Source organism: Somniosus microcephalus, chromosome 22 (assembly GCF_052327205.1).
Source record: "Somniosus microcephalus isolate GS21.2 chromosome 22, FLI_Smic_1.0, whole genome shotgun sequence".
NCBI lineage: Eukaryota > Metazoa > Chordata > Chondrichthyes > Squaliformes > Somniosidae > Somniosus > Somniosus microcephalus.
The window spans coordinates 34,052,468-34,068,722 of NC_141008.1; the positions used below are offsets into that span (position 1 = coordinate 34,052,468).

The 16,255-nt window shown below is 44.9% G+C and overlaps 1 long non-coding RNA gene across 1 annotated transcript in view; it reads left to right on the top strand.

The window, feature by feature from the left end:
- Positions 1-13,801, top strand: part of LOC147102161 (uncharacterized) — a 111,271-nt gene extending 97,470 nt beyond the window's left edge. Inside the window, exons 3-5 of the long non-coding RNA XR_015073220.1 lie at positions 5,278-5,342; positions 6,989-7,147; positions 13,001-13,801. This is a non-coding gene — a long non-coding RNA (uncharacterized LOC147102161). The remainder of the gene's footprint in view (positions 1-5,277; positions 5,343-6,988; positions 7,148-13,000) is intronic.
- The last annotated feature ends 2,454 nt before the right edge of the window (positions 13,802-16,255 follow it).

A 16,255-nucleotide genomic window follows, 5' to 3' on the forward strand; every position in this document is an offset into this window, starting at 1 on the left:
TGGGAATTCCAGGACGTGAAGCCTAGGCGGCTGAATGCACAGCCGCTAATGGTGAGGTGGGCATGGTGGATGGACAAGGGGCTGAAGTCAGGGGAACGGAGAATTTGAGGGAGGTAGGTTGTAGGAAGTTACAGAGATAGAGTGAGGTGAGGCCACGGAGGGGTGTAAACATGAGGGTAGATTTTAATTTTACTGCCCGAGTGGTAACCTGGCAGAGCTGATCGCTCACCCTTTATAGAACCTGTCTGCTTTCGATTCCAGATTACTGTTTCAGCAATGTCGACAAAAATCTACTCCAAGGATGAGAATTTTAAATTTGAAACATGTCACATCAGGAGCCAATGTAGGTCAACGAGAACAGCTATGATGGGCACGTGGGACTAGGTGTAAGATAGGGTATTACAGCAGGTTTTTTGATGAGCTGAAGTTTATGGAGTGTGTAGTCCAGGAGAGGATGAGAGTAATCAATTCTGGATGTGACAAAGATATCAATGAGGCAAGATTGAGGCAAGGGCGGAGGCGTGTGATGTTACAGGAGGTATAAGTATGCAATCTTTTTGATGGAGAGGATATGGTATTGGAAGCTCAGCTCTGGGTTAAATAGGATTAGGAACATAGGCACATAGAGCCTAGGTAGCTAAAGGCACGGCCGCCAATGGAAATTGGGGATGCACAAGAGGCCAGAATTGGAGGAGCGCAGAGGTCTCAGAGGGTTGTAGGGCTGGAGGAGGTTCAGAGAAAAGGAGGGGCGAGGCCATGGAGGGGATATATTACAATGGTTTGTTTGCAGAACATAAAGAAAAGCAACCATGGTTAACAAATAAGACAATGGTCTTACTGACTAGCTTTCTAAAATTCAACAGTGTGGTGTTGACAAATTCCCCGATCTTGTTGACAAAATGGTGATCAAATGAGCCTCAGCCATCACAGCAAGACGCCAATCTATATTGAAACTAGCGAGTGTATTGTCAATACCAAATCTGTTGCTTCACAATGACTTTCACTATTTCACAATGTGTCTTGTATTTAACTTTTCTACCGGAAGTGAAAGGATACAATACACTACATGATGGTAAGAAACCAGGGGGAACTATATATAGCATTTATACATAGATTTCATTTCTATGGAACTACTGGTATGACAATACTCATATCCCTTTATGGCACTGAACTTGGCAGTGACTGAACTGTATCAACGACTTTTAATGAGCTGGGTTTTTTCCTGGCAATAACAGAAACAGGATTGTAACAGCAAGACGCTAAAAAAGCAATTATATTCAACCGTGTAAAGTATTAACAATAGCAGCTTGTGTTTATATAGGATCTTTAAATGGAGCAAAACCTCCCAGGGCGCTACAGAGAGACACAGAGAAGAGTAGGGCTGGCAAAAGAGGTCGGTTTGAGGAGGCTCTTGAAGGTAGCGAGAGAGAGGTAGCAAGGTGGAGGGGCTTAGGGAGAGCACTGAAGAGTGTGGGGTCAAAATAGCTAAAGGCTCTGCCACTGACAGTGGAGCAGAAAGAAGGGAAATGGGAGGGAAGCCAGTGTCACAAGAGTGGAGGATGTGCGGTGGCATGTAGAGTGGTTTTCAGAAGTAGGGATGGGTAAGGCCTGGAAGAAAAAAGGTCTTGAATTCAATACATTGGGGGGCCATAGAGGGACACAAGAAAATTATGGATGAGGAATGCCATTTGGCCCATCTTACATAGAGGTATACATAGAATACACAACACAGAAACAGGCCATTTAGCCCAACAGGTCTATGCCGGTGTTTGTGCTCCAGGTGAGCCTCCTCCCACCCCTCTTCATCCAACGCTATCAGCATATCCTTCTATACATCACCAGGATGGCATGCGACTTGGAGGGGAACTTGGAAATGATGCTGATCATATGTTATTGTGGCTCTTGCCTTTCTTGGTTATAGAGGTTGTGGGCTTGGAAGGTGCTGTTGAAATAAGCTTGGCCTGTTGTGAGTCTGCAACTCCTCAGACAATGAAGCAGTCCATGCCCACATCCAGCAAGACATGGACAACATTCAGCCTTGGGCTGATAATTGGCAAGTAACATTCGCCAGGCAATGACTATCTCCAACAAGAGAGAGTCTAGACACCTCCCCTTGACATTCAATGGGATTACCATTGCTGAATCCCCCACCATCAACATCCTGGGTGTCACCATTGACCAGAACCTTAACTGGACCAGCCACTTAAATACTGTGGCTACAAAAGCAGGTCAAAGGCTGGGTATTCTGCGGCGAGTGAATCACTTCCTGACTCCCCAAAGTCTTTCCATCATCTACAAGGCACAAGTCAGGAGTGTGACGGAATACTCTCCACTTGCCTGGGTGAGTGCAGCTCGGCACCATCCAGGACAAAGCAGCCCACTTGATTTGCACCCCATGCACCACCTTAATATTCACTCCCTCCACCACCGGCACACCGTGGCTGCAGTGAGTACCACACAAGGCTTCTTCGGTAGCACCTCCCAAAACCGTGATCTCTACCGCCTAGAAGGGCAATAGCAGCAGGTGCATGGGAACATCACCTCCAAGTTCACCTCAGAGTCTCACACACCATCCTGACTTGGAAATATATAGCCATTCTTGCATCGTCACTGGGACAAAATCCTGGAACTCCTTTCCTCAGTTGGTAGCACCCTTGTCTCTGAGTCAGAAGGTTATTGGTTCAAGTCCCACTCCAGAGACTCGAGCACAAAAATCTAGGCTGACACTCCAGTGCAGAACTGAGGGAGTGCTGTACTGTCGGAGGTGCCGTCTTTCGGATGAGACGTAAAACCGAGGCCCCGTCTGCTCTCTCAGGTGGATGTAAAATATCCTATTTCTAAGAAGAGCAGGGGAGTTATCCCCGGTGTCCTAGCCAATATTTATCCCTCAATCAAAATCACAAAAACAGGTTATCTGGTCGTTATCACATTTCTGTTTGTGGGAGCTTGCTGTGCGCAAATTGGCTGCCGCGCTTCCTACATTACAACAGTGACTACACTTCAAAAAGTACTTCATTGGTTGTAAAATGCTTTGGGATGTCTGATGGGCGTGAAAGGTGCTATATCAATGCAAGTCTTTCTTTCTTTTTCCCCTCACAGTACTGTGGGCGTACCTTCACCACACGGACTGCAGCAGTTCAAGAAGGCGGCTCACCACCACCTTCTTAAGTGCAATTAGGGATGGGCAGTAAATGCTGGTCTTGCCAGCGATGCACAGATCCCATGAATGAATAAAAGAAATATCTGATTAACATCAAACATAACCCTTTGGAAACAGCCAACAACCTTTGTAAGCAAATTAGCGGAAAGTTAATTTATTGGTGCAGAGGATGTTATACAATCTTTTTACTTCAGTGTTGATATAAGTGTGACTAGATTTCCATAGAAACATTGAAACATAGAAGATAGGAGCAGGAGCAGGCCATTCGGCCCCTCGAGCCTGCCCCGCCATTCAATGCGATCATCGCTGATCATTCAAATTCAGTACCCGGTCCCTGCTTTCTCCACATACCCCTTGATCCCTTTAGCCTTAAGAAATATATCCAACTCCTTCTTGAATATATTTAATGTGTTGGCCTCTACTGCCTTCTGTGGTAGAGAATTCCACAGGTTCACCACTCTCTGGGTGAAGAAATTCCTCCTCATTTCTGTCCTAAATGGCCTATCCCTTATCCTTAGACTGTGACCCCTGGTTCTGGACACCCCGACCATCGGGAACATCCTTCCTGCATCTAGTCTGTCCAGTCCTGTCAGAATTTTATAAGTTTCAATGAGGTCCCCTCTCATTCTTCTACACTCCAGCGAGTACAAGCCCAATCAACCTAATCTCTCCTCATACGTCATTCCTGCCATCCCAGGTATCAGCCTGGTGAATCTTCGCTGAAATCCTTCCATGGCAAGAACATCCTTCCTCAGATAAGGCGACCAAAACTGCACACAATACTCAAGATGTGGTCTCACCAAGGCCCTGTACAACTGCAGCAAGACATTCTTGTTCCTGTACTCAAACCCTCCTGCTACGAAGGCCAACATACCATTTGCCTTCTTAACTGCCTGCTGCACCTGCATGCTTACCTTCAGCGACTGGTGCACAAGGACACCCAGGTCTCGTTGCACTTCCCCTTCTCCCAATCTATTGCCGTTCAGATAATAATCTGCCTTCCTGTTTTTGCCACCAAAGTGGATAACCTCACATTTATCCATGTTATATTGTATCTGCCATGCTTCTGCCCAATCACCCAACCTGTCCAAATCATCCTGTAGTTTCTTGGTATCCTCCTCACAGCACACGCGCCCACCCAGCTTTGTGTCGTCTGCAAATTTGGAGATATTACATCTAGTTCCCTTGTCTAGATCATTAATATATATTGTGAATAGCTGGGGTCCAAGGACCAATCCCTGCGGTACCCCACTAGTCACTGCCTGCCACTCGGAAAAAGACCCATTTATTCCAACTCTTTGCTTTCTGTCTGCCAACCAGTTCTCTATCCAAGTCAATACCTTGCCCCCAATCCCATGTGCCTTAACTTTACACGCTAATCTCTTACGCGGGACCTTATCGAAAGCCTTCTGAAAGTCCAAATACACCACATCCACTGGTTCTCCCTTATCTATTTTACCAGTTACATCCTCAAAAAATTCCAGTAGATTAGTCAAGCATGATTTACCTTTTGTAAATCCATGTTGACTTTGTCCGATCCTGTCACTGCTTTCCAAGTGCTCTGCTATTACATCTTTTGTAATGGACTCTAGCATTTTCCCCACTATCGATGTCAGGCTTACCGGTCTATAATTCCCCACTTTTTCTCTGCCACCTTTTTTGAATAGTGGGGTAACATTAGCTACCCTCCAATCCATGGGTACATGAGATGGGCTTAAATGGGAAAGTTAATGTACTAGAGAGAGATGGGCTTTGTTGGAAGATTTAAATTACTAAAAGAATGGACTTTCATGGGAGTTAGGTTCCAGATGATAGATTATGATGAGAGAGTGAATGTACTGGAAAGCTGGCTTCAATGGAAAAGTTAAAGTACTAGTGGGATGGGCTTCAATGGGAGAGTTGGGATACTAGAGGGATGGGCTTCAAGAGGTTGAATGGTCTTTTATTGTCTGATTTTGGTTTTTATGTTGTTGAACTGACAATTTTGCTTCATTATAGAAAATGTCTGCTGCCAAGTTATCAAAAGCTTAGTGTAGCATAATCTTGCATGTCAAGAGTTCTTGTCCAATGACGTTCCATTTGTTGCATCACTTCATCTTGTTCCTTCTTTATTTTAGCAACTCTAAAGTCCAACTTTCTGAGAGCCTTGATAATAATGTTGACGGTCTCCAAACATGAACATGTGAGTTGAAAAACAACCTTAGCCTCAATTAAAGAAATTGTGAGGGGAAAGAGGGTACAATGTAGAAGGGAAAGCCCAAGCCTATTACTCATAAAACTGCTCTGAGATGGCAACAGTGTGAACACCGTACCTACAATGCTGTAATTTAAATAACTGACATCATCTCCAAAGGTGAGTGTTGTAACTCTACCCAAAGCATGCTGGAACTGGTGGGACTATGTTTTACATACCAGAGATTGACAGCTTTATTCCATTGCAATCAGTCAAACACTACGGCCTAGAAATTCACTTTGGGCCTGCCAGCTGGCGTGCGCCCAAAAGTTAGCGCTGAGCGCGGAGCCAGTTGCGCCCGTCAGATATTCAGTTTTTGCGCCCCAAGTCGGAACCGGGCACTATTCCAGGGTGTGCCCGCCCCTGCTTGGGGCGCTGAAACTGAATTTCAGCGCTCTAGGCGCCGCTGCACCACCCGCTGCGGAGCGGCAGGCTGCGGTACTGCAGGCCTCCTCCTTCTCTTAAGGGGGAGGTGCCTGCAACGGGGAGATCGCCGCTGGATAGTGCCGGCAAATGAGCCTGGCACCACGGAGAAGTGCCGGGTTCGCGGAAAGCAACCGGCAATGCCGCGGGGTGGGGGGGGGTGGTGGAGGAGGCCGGGGAAGGAGGTGCGGGCAGGCGGCCGCCGAAAAAGCGGCCGGCCGCACCTCCACCTTAAAGCGCCCCACTAAGGCTACAGGACGGCCCCGTTTTCTGATCGCTGTTTGCGGCCGCTGCGGAAGAGGCGGCCGCAACTAAATATGGCGGTCGGGCCGGTAACGGGGCGGTAGCGGGGCACTGCGCACACTGATGACATCATTGGTGGCGGCGCAGCACTACTGGCTAACGCCGCCATTACCGCAGCGCTGAATATCGGCGAAAGCTCAGCAAGTGGCGCAAAAGCCCTCTTTGGGCAAAAACTGGGCGCAAAGCCTACTGAATTTCTAGCCCTACATGCCTCCAGAGTTCCGAATACAAATGCAGCTATAAGTTAACTATGTAACAGGCCCCAAAGCACACAATGTAAACTCAGCGCCATTACCTACTAAATGTGTAACAGCTTTACAAATCTTTGAACATTTATTTGTTTATTAGCCTTAGCTATTCTTCGCAAAATCTTGCTGGGTCCAGCTCGGCTGCAAGGGGCAACATTTTTTTTTGCACAGAGGTTGAGGAAAACCTCAGAGAGAAGAGAAAGAAAACAAAAAAAAACAATATTAAGACAAAGAGTTTGTTTAATATTCACAGTAATAGGAGATACAGAGAGTTTAATAATCGCAGTAACAGGAGTTACAGAGACCTAGGATTTGCCTCGGGCGGTGGTGCAAAATGGACGGTATCGGATTGGCCGCCCGTTATACACAGCTCCTGATATTCAGTTCTATTGCAGTCAACGGACCTGAATATCAGGCGCCAGGTATAAAAGGCGGCTGATCCGATACTGCCCATTTTGTGCCATCACCCGAGACAAATTTCTAGCCCAGAGAGATTAATATTCGCAGTTACAAGAGATACAGCGAGTTTAATATTCACTGTAACTGGAGATACAATGAGTTTAATATTATTCACAGTATACATGTTTAATTCTCTGTTGCTAATTTTACTTTTGATCTCAGCTCACAGTTTTGGCAATGTTCCTTTGGTTGCATACGCAGCCTGGAAGATACTCCAGAGAAAAGCCATATACACTTGTAAGGAGGGATATGAAATTCTGGGAAAAAGTGTGATCTTCTGTAATGAAAACGGTCATTGGAGCCGTGCACCGCTGTGTCTACGTAAGTACATTTATGTTCTAGCTTCACAAAAGCTGGTGCTTAACATTCCCTTAGAATAGCCTGTTCTGCTAATTATGCCTTCAGAACATCAACAGCAGGAATGATAGTAATGCTCCCGTACCAAATAGACCTTCCATCCCATCAAGTCTGTGCGAGTGTTTTTCTCCTCATGAATCATGAGGACATAACTTCCTAGGGTGGGAGAGGATGAAGTTGGGGTAAATTGCACTTGGAAGGCCTATAATTTGGGGTGGAATCCAGATCTGCTGGGTGTCCACCCCAGCGCAAATGCATTTCAAAAAGCTGATTGGCAGTGTGAAGGGGGCCGGGCTGTTGCAAGTATTCTGCATGCTCCCGTTATGTCTACCGGAGAATGCTACTCCTTCATACCCTTTAATAATCCCCATTTTCAATCAACCACCTAACTCCCTTCCGAAATAATTATTGGACTCTGCTTCAACACAGTTTGAGAATTCCACATGCTAGCCACCCTCTGTGTAACACATTCTTTTCGAATCTCCCTTTAATTCATTTTGTGATTTATTTCAATTTGTACCCTCTCTTCCAACCAGTGGGAACAACCTATGCTAGTTACCTTATCATAACCCTTCCTAAATTCTGTTAGGTTTTCCCTTAGACTTCTGTGTCTTTCTTCATAATTTACCCAACACAACTTCCACCTCCTAACAAGGATGGCCGGGAATCTACAGCCGCAACTTGGTGTCAGCCAAAGAGAAAGGAGGAAAAGGCTTCCCTTGCCTCACAAAACTGTCACATATTTTGTCACGAAGTCACCATGGCTAAAGCTATTCGCATTCTCTGTCCTCGTCCCTTCACAGCAGGTGAAATGTAGGCTGGCCATTGGCATCCTCCTTTTGTTATACATGAATGCTGAAAGCATCTGTTTGCTCATCCTTTAAAAGAAAAGTCTGCCCACACTATTAAAAGAGAATGTTGTGCTTGTGGCAGACCGGCCCACCTGTGGCACTTCACCCACCACGAGGAGCTCATCGCCCAAGTTATTCAAGTGGAGTCCTTAGAGGGACTTGGCAAGGGAAAGGTTGTCTATTAGCCCAACAAAGTAATCTTTTCTTGAAATTCTTCCTCTTGCTCGCTCTTAAAGCTCATTTAGGAATAACCAGGCACATTTACCCGTCAGTTGCCATTTGCTGCATACCACATACTAACACATGTTCCCTTTCCCTTTGTATACGGCACTGCAAGATGGTATATCTGGCAGCAGGGATGAGCAGGAAGCTGGCCGAATGCAGAAACACCCACAAAACACTTCTCAGTAGTCATACAAAAGCACAAAAACATCCACTTCAGGAGAATCAGTGGACAGAATCAAATTGAAACTTAGTGAAGCACCCAGCACTAGTGAGGAGGAGCAAGTGGAGGTGGCAGCAAGTGGAAGGCAGAGCTAGGGACAAATGTGCAGTTCCTGCAGGATCAATGGAATTGTACATTTCAGAGGGCTGCATACTGAGTTGAACATATTAACTGGAAGAAGGTCTCCATCGAGTCCTTTTGCGAATCTGCAGAGTTCCCTGCACAAAATGGCAGTGAATATACAGCAGTGCAGTTCCAGCATATGGGCAGGCATGTGAGAGTGTTTGGGACCTAGCAGAGCATCGTGGAGCAGGTGGAAACTCCAGGGTGTACTGCAGGAGAGCCCCAGAGAACAGAGTGCCCAAATGCAGAGGGAACTTTGCTGGTCAACACTAGAGCTGGCTTTCCTCTCTGGGTGCCAATGCACTGCGCCTGTGGAGAGGCAGCTGCATGCATTTTACTCCTCTAGCTACCTGAGTTAATAAAGGACAATTTTTTCTTCCGTCCATTTAGCTCTCTGGAGCACCCTGTTCTGCTTTGGAAGGGTTGACTGACTTGCACCCTTGCAGGCACTGACAGCCCACCCCAGCTATGCAAATGACCCCGACCCTAGAATTAGGAACAGGGTCTCGGGGCTTGGGCAAAGGTGGACGAGCTTCTGCTCCACCAGAGTGGGGCCACAGCAGGGCTGTGAGTTATATTCTCACTGCAGGACTGGATCACATAAATCTGCTACTTGAAACATGCTCTGGCATGGCCCCACCTTCCTGGCATTTTCCAGAGGCTGGTCCCATTGGGGCTGATTATACCCAGCCCTATTATGGAGGGTGTATAATTTGATGTTGATGAGCGAAACAAAGCCTCCATCATATTTCCCACATTGGCCCAAGTTTTAATACTGGATGTTGGGGCCACCTATTAGTCATTAATTAGTGTTAAGCATTCTAAGATCGTAGGAAGAGAACTCAGGCAGTCAGAAGAAAAGCTGGAACGAGGCCTGCACAGGACTAATCAGAAAAGGTAACAATTTTCAGGCCCAATTTTTTTTCGTCAGGAATCATAGTGGCCACCTCTTCCTCCTGTTGTGGCAGGTCCCAGGGTAAGTATCTGTTCTAGTCTGGTGTAGTGAACCGGTGGGGTGGGGGCTATTTAAAATATCCCAGGGCTGGACATACAATTAGGATGAAAAGGCATCTCTAAGGTGAACAGAAGCCTGAACTTGTACCTGTTGAGTTAATAAAAATGGACTCTTAGCCACATTATTATATTCCTGAGCAGTCACTATCGTACCACTCCAGGTTAGATTTACTTGTGCTTAGACTAGAATGGCAGTGAAATCTACCTCGACTCGCCTGTCAGAGAGATGTAGTATTCCTAATAAATATCTCATAACTTGACTCAAAACCACACTAGCACTAAAAATATATATTTTTAAAAATTGTACAGCACCTCTGTTAAAATATCACCTCAAGATATTTCATACTCCATGTTATCTCAACAATATATATAGGGGGAGAAATTCGGTATCGCCCCGTTTGGGGCGCAATTATCGGCCGGGCGCAAAGTTTAGCGCCTCGCGCTAATTATCACCTCTGACTGCAAACGTGGCTTCTATCGCCTCTGGAGGTGATTAGAGCGCTAAATCAGGTGCTACACACCTCTCTTAAGGCATTATCGCCGAGGAGCGAGGCACTATTCAATTCAATTCAACTCAAATCGCTTTATTGGCATGACAAGTTACATCTTATGTTGCCAAAGCATCGAAAAACATTCATGTTTGTACACAAAAATACAGATTTATCCATACAGTGTATAAACAGATATATCCTTGAGTGTATAAATATACTTTCATATAATTTATATATACTCTTTTCTTATATTTAGTGGTTGTCCCTCTGTTTATGGCAAGCTGTAACATAGTGTGCCGCTAGTGTTACACAATTTCTCTCTTCCCCTAGTAGGTATGGGGGTTTTTGGTCGTCATTCAAATTTCTGAATTCCGGCATGAGATGTCAGTCAGCAATGGAACACAGACACAGTGGCACCTGCCAGTTCTTAAAGGGGAGGGTCGATCTTGCTCTCCATCCACACCCTGCTCATTACAGCCTTGAATCTTGGCCTGGAGAGACCTGTACATCAAATCTGCTGGAAAGAACAATCAAAATGAACCTGCAAAAGTGCTGCTCAGTATCCAAAACCCCTTCACACAGTGTTGAATCTCTCCAGAAGTCTCTCTCTCTCTCTCTCAGAATGCGTGGTGCAAAAATGTCGCTGACAAAAAAAGGCAGGAAGCGGTCGCCTTTAAATAGCGTTCCCCTTCCCGACTGCAAAACGCTCCCCTCAACCTGTCATTGCTAGCGGCAGGCAGTAAGGCAGGGGGCACCACTCAATATCCGGTCCGGGGTGCTTCCGGGGCATTGCGCGTTTGACTGACGTCACAATCTGTGGGCGCAGGAGATCATGGCGGTAATGTTTAGCGCTGCTGCAAAATGTCTGGTCAATTTCGCGAGCGGCGCAAACATTGCCGTGCCAGGGCGCTAGTCGCATTGCGCCTCATTAACGCCCTCTTAGGGCACTAATGGGAGACGCAAAGCAACTGAATTTTTCCCCCATAAAATTCTTAAGGGACTTGATAGGCTAAATGCTGGGAGGACGTTTCCCCTGGCTGAGGAGCATAGTCACAGAATAAGGTGTCAGCCATTTAACACTGAGATGAGGAGATAATTCTTCACTCAAAGGGTTGTGAATCTTTGGAATTCTCTACCCCAGAGAGCTGAGGATGCTCAGTCACTGAGTATATTCAAGACAGAGATCGATAGATTTTTGAGAATTAAGGGAATTAAGGGATATGGGAATATTGCGGGAAGGTGGAGTTGAGGTTGAAGATCAGCCATGATCTTGTTGAATGACGGAGCAGGCTCGAAGGGCCAAATGGCCAACTCCTGCTCCTAATTCTTATGTTATTATGTTTTTATGTTGACACACTCGTACACTAATATCTCAACGCACAATTACATGCCAGTAGTTAATTATTTCCCTTCTAAAAATCTGAATTTTACACTCAAATTATATAGAAGAAAAAATGGTTGCTTTATCAAATGAGAACTCTTGGGGTATGTAATTAAACACCATAAATATATTTTTTAGCAAGACCAAAATTCTATCCAGGACCAAAAGGTGAAAACAGGTGATCCCAGACCTATGGGACCAAAAGGTGAATCAGGTGAAGCTGGAGCTATGGGAGCAATGGGACCTGCAGGTAGACCTGGAAGAAAGGGCCCGCCGGGTGCTAGAGGTCGCACTGGGGTTATGGGAGCAAGAGGACAGCAAGGTTCACCTGGAGCACAAGGAACAGCTGGTGCAAATGGCAGCAATGGACTCAATGGTGCAAAAGGTGCTGATGGTGAGACTGGATCACCTGGAACACCTGGTTCTCGAGGTAACCAAGGAGAACAAGGATTCAGAGGAGAAGCAGGTGACCCGGGACCAAAGGGCAATCCAGGATGCTTCATTCAGTGGAGGCGGTCTGCCTTTTGTGTCAAACTAGGCACTGGCAGTGTAACCTCTGGGCAACCAGTGGGCTTCCAAGAAATACTGTATAACGAAGATGGTGATTTTAACATTATCACAGGCATGTTTGTTTGCCGTGTATCGGGTGTGTATGCCTTTCACGCTTACTTTGAAGTGAATACAAGAAATGCACTTATGGCAATAATAGTAAATGGTCTAACTGTTTATCGCAATTACCAATCATATTCTTCATATCCTGAATTGTCAACAGTAGGTACAATTCTGAAGTTGATCGTAGGTGATAACGTTTGGGTACAAGCTGAAGATTTAGAAAATGGTATTTATCATAACAGTTACTTCATGGGGTATTTGATTTCTGAATGAAATAGAAATGCACTATTTGCAGACATAAATTCATATTTCACGTGTATCTAATTCTAATATTGATCTTAGCTACCACCTCTATTCATCATTCCACTGCCCCATGGATGTCATGTTTTCACAGTACACCCATTAAATCATCTCCTCAAAAAATCAAAATGTATTGAATTTAGTTTTATAGATGAAAAAGTCTGGAATAAGCTTGTTTTATTTGTTGGCTGAATGATCATATTGTTCTTGTCTACATGCAAGGAAAGTCTAAGTATGCCTCATGACTGCCAGTTGCAGGGCTGGGAAGGCAAATCCCCATGTTTCTCTTTATCTTACACTGGCTCCACTGATAAATCAGGCCCAGACTGTTTATGTGTGAAAGATCACCCCTCAAACCCTCGGTTCAGACCAGCAATTTGATCTACCCACCATAAATAAAGTTAGGCTGTGTATTCAGGTAGGCCAGACACCAAAGTGACCCCTTAATAAAACAAGATCACATTTGGCTATCTTAAAAGCTTCATCATTGAATTATTTTATTCAGGAGATAGTAATTTCAATGAATGCAATTGGAAAAGCAATAAATAAGATTTAATGTACCTTTGAGCAGTTTAGACAACTCTCTATGATTGTTTGTAGGAATTTAGATGCGTCCCGTCATGAAATGTGATTGTGAGGAACGTCAGCAGCAGATCGCCTGAGATGAACTGAGACTTTAATGTTGACAATGACATGATGGTCGGTCATTGTATCTGCTATAATCAGACTCTCTGCATCCATAGGACATCCAGCCTTAATGATATGTTGTCAGTAACTGAACATTGAGAGCAGGTAATGAATCTGAGGAGTTTAACTCACCAGCATCTGTTCAACATTACTCCCATTGGGCTATGAATCTGTTCATTTTAATGTCTTTTCTGCTGTGACCTGTCATCGTACCACAGCAGCAGTTCTGACAGAGGTTGCCTTAAGCTAAATGACACTTCTTAGCCAATGAGAACGCTCCTTTGTGACCACCCATAATCCAAAGCCCTTTGTTAATGGATGTGCAAAGTCTACAGCTACAGCATGACATGTTAATAGAAGTTACAACCCAGGTCAATGACTGCAGGTTGCTGTGGGTCCTGTGCTTCACTGTCTGGGACCCCACTACCTGCAGGTTGCTGCTTAGTGTTATTGGTAACAAATTGTGGAAAAGGTAAACCATTAAAGTAAGTCTCTCCTCTTTGTATTCATTGCTGGACTTGTCTGATTTAGAACATCTCACTTGTCCTGTCACTCACAATTTTGATTGGGGCCCATGTTAATGTGGGTATAAAGGGACTGATCAGTAATTGTTAATTTACAAAATGTGTCTGTAATTCACTCTCTGAATGTTATGAATAACCTATTGTAACACAGTGGCTGGATCAGCAGTGTAATAAAAACCCAGAAGATTAATTGGGCTGAAATCAGATTTCCTTCGGTGTTCTTTCTGAATGTTCTCTTCTGTGAAATCTTGATTGTATTGATATTTTCAAAGATACACAACAAAGTAAATCCTGCTTTCACATGCATGGTGCCTTCAAATGGAATTTACACATTTCGTATTGCTGCAAGTTTAGGGTCTTGCCTTATATATTCTCTTGGATACAACAGTGTGAGTCACTCCTATTAGCAGTCTTACATTTAGGGGTGCTACTGCCCAACGACTAACTATTACGATAGCACAACCCCAGAGGTGTAACAATACTCTCCTCTTGTGATCGGAACTGGATATTTGTATCATTTGCACGTATACTCTATAATCTTTTCAAAGGTGGATCAAGAAACATTTGGTGAGATGAGGCCTGATATAGATCATTGAGCAGCTTAATTTCACAGCAAGTGAACATACAGAGCAACAGCTATCATTAGATTCACTTTGCACAATTAGTGCAAGTTGTCTTTATGTAATAATACAAACAGTGAGCACACTACACTTCCCCACAAAAGTGACGTGTCTTACTTGGCACAAAGCTAACTCCAAATCATTTTTGTGGAAAAATGTTCAAAAAAGTCCTAAAACATGAGACACATATTAATGAACCGGATTCTGAGGCTGTATTATAAATTGCAACAACTGGTCTTGGACTGGTTGCTGTTCAGTGTAATGCACAAGTGGCTGACAGGAGTGCGAACTAACCGTGATCCAAGTCACAAAATAAAATCAGGCACAAAGGAACTCTTTTATTTGATACATACCTCAGTGTGATTTAGCGGAAGTCTCTCTTGCTTTCCCACCTGGAATGCTAATAACTAATGAAATATCTCTGAATTGGAAATGAAACATTTCTGGAGTTAATGGAGCTGACAGAGCACATCTCACAAACAAGCTCAGAAAGATTCGCTTCATTCCTGAGGGGAGGTTTTTCTGTGTTTAGTGCTCAAATTGTACCTAAAACATGGGTGCTATTCAGGCACAGGGAAAAATGAGAGATAATCCTTTGCCTCCATTTTGTGCCTGACTAGGTTGCTAGGTTACAGACTAGCCAACCAATGGTGGGAACAGAATCCATAATAGCTTTCAAAATGGAAGTGCATAAATATTTGTAAAAACAAAATTTGAAAGGGCTTAGGAAGGGGCACAGAACTGGCACTAAGTAAATAGCTCTGCCATTGAATTACCTATATGGTTTGTTGTAACTGACTCTGCCTGAAGAACACTCCTGTAGGTGAATGTCTCAAATTTGTGCGTTCAGATTGTTCTGCTCCAGCACCAGGTGCAGTTCAGGAACAAAAAACCCAGGCACTATGGCTTCCAGAACTATTAGTTTAGTTGCTGTCGATCTTAAGCGGACAGACTGCCATTGACAAGAAAGATCTTTATTTTGACCTTTTCAATAAGAAAATGTATTTTAGTTTCATAAATTGTTGCAGAATACTGTTACTCTCTCCAGCCATTGATGGATGACATGCTTGGTATAGTGGTTCCCCCTTTTTTTTATGAGATGGCGTATTTGGAGGCAGATGAAGAGCAGCAGCTATAAGCCTCTTTGACAAATGCTGAAAATAGATACCTGGTCCTCTCCACAGCCACCATCAACTGTTTCACTAGCAGGAATCCACCTTGATGTGCCTCAATGAATCCGAGACTCGACGTTAACGGAGCAAAGCAAGGCTTTTATTAACTCAGAAAGTAATACACATTGGAGAAGTGTCTCTCATCCAGAGATCTGCTGTACTGCTGTGAGACACGCTGGGGCTTGCTTAAGTAGGGGCCAGGTATGGGTGGAGCCCTACACACAATACAATACAGGTAAGGAAATGAAACTGAAACTAAACTAAACACAGGGAATACAGTGCCTGATGAATGGCATATTTCATCACATTCACCCCTTCTACAGGTTTAGTCTGTTCGGGGGTTTGATAGTCCTCTGTGACCGACGTAGCTGTTGTGGTGCTGCGGGTGTCGGCTGGGTGTCCCCAGTGGCCTCCTGGGTCTCTGCCGGGGGCGCCGCCAGGGTTGTTGAAGGGGTAGTTGGTGGGGGCACCGTTGGTCGATGTTCTTCCGGGGGTGGTGAAAGGATAGTGGGTGGGTAAGAATTGCTGTGATCGTTGTTGCTGTTGTTGTCGTGGTTGTTGTCAATACCGGCTGGGGCGACGTCTTTTATGGACACGGTGTCCTCCCTTCCGTCGGCGTGCCGGACATACGCGTATTGGGGGTTGGCGTGGAGTAGGTGCACTGACTCCACAAGGGGGTCCGTCTTGTGGCCCCTCACATGCCTTCGTACAAATACCGGACCTGGGGTGGAGAGCCATGACGGCATGGATACGCCTGAGGTGGATTTCTGGGGAAAGACAAACATTCGTTCATGAGGCGTGGCATTAGTGGCAGTACACAATAGCGACCGTATCGAATGGAGCACATCTGGG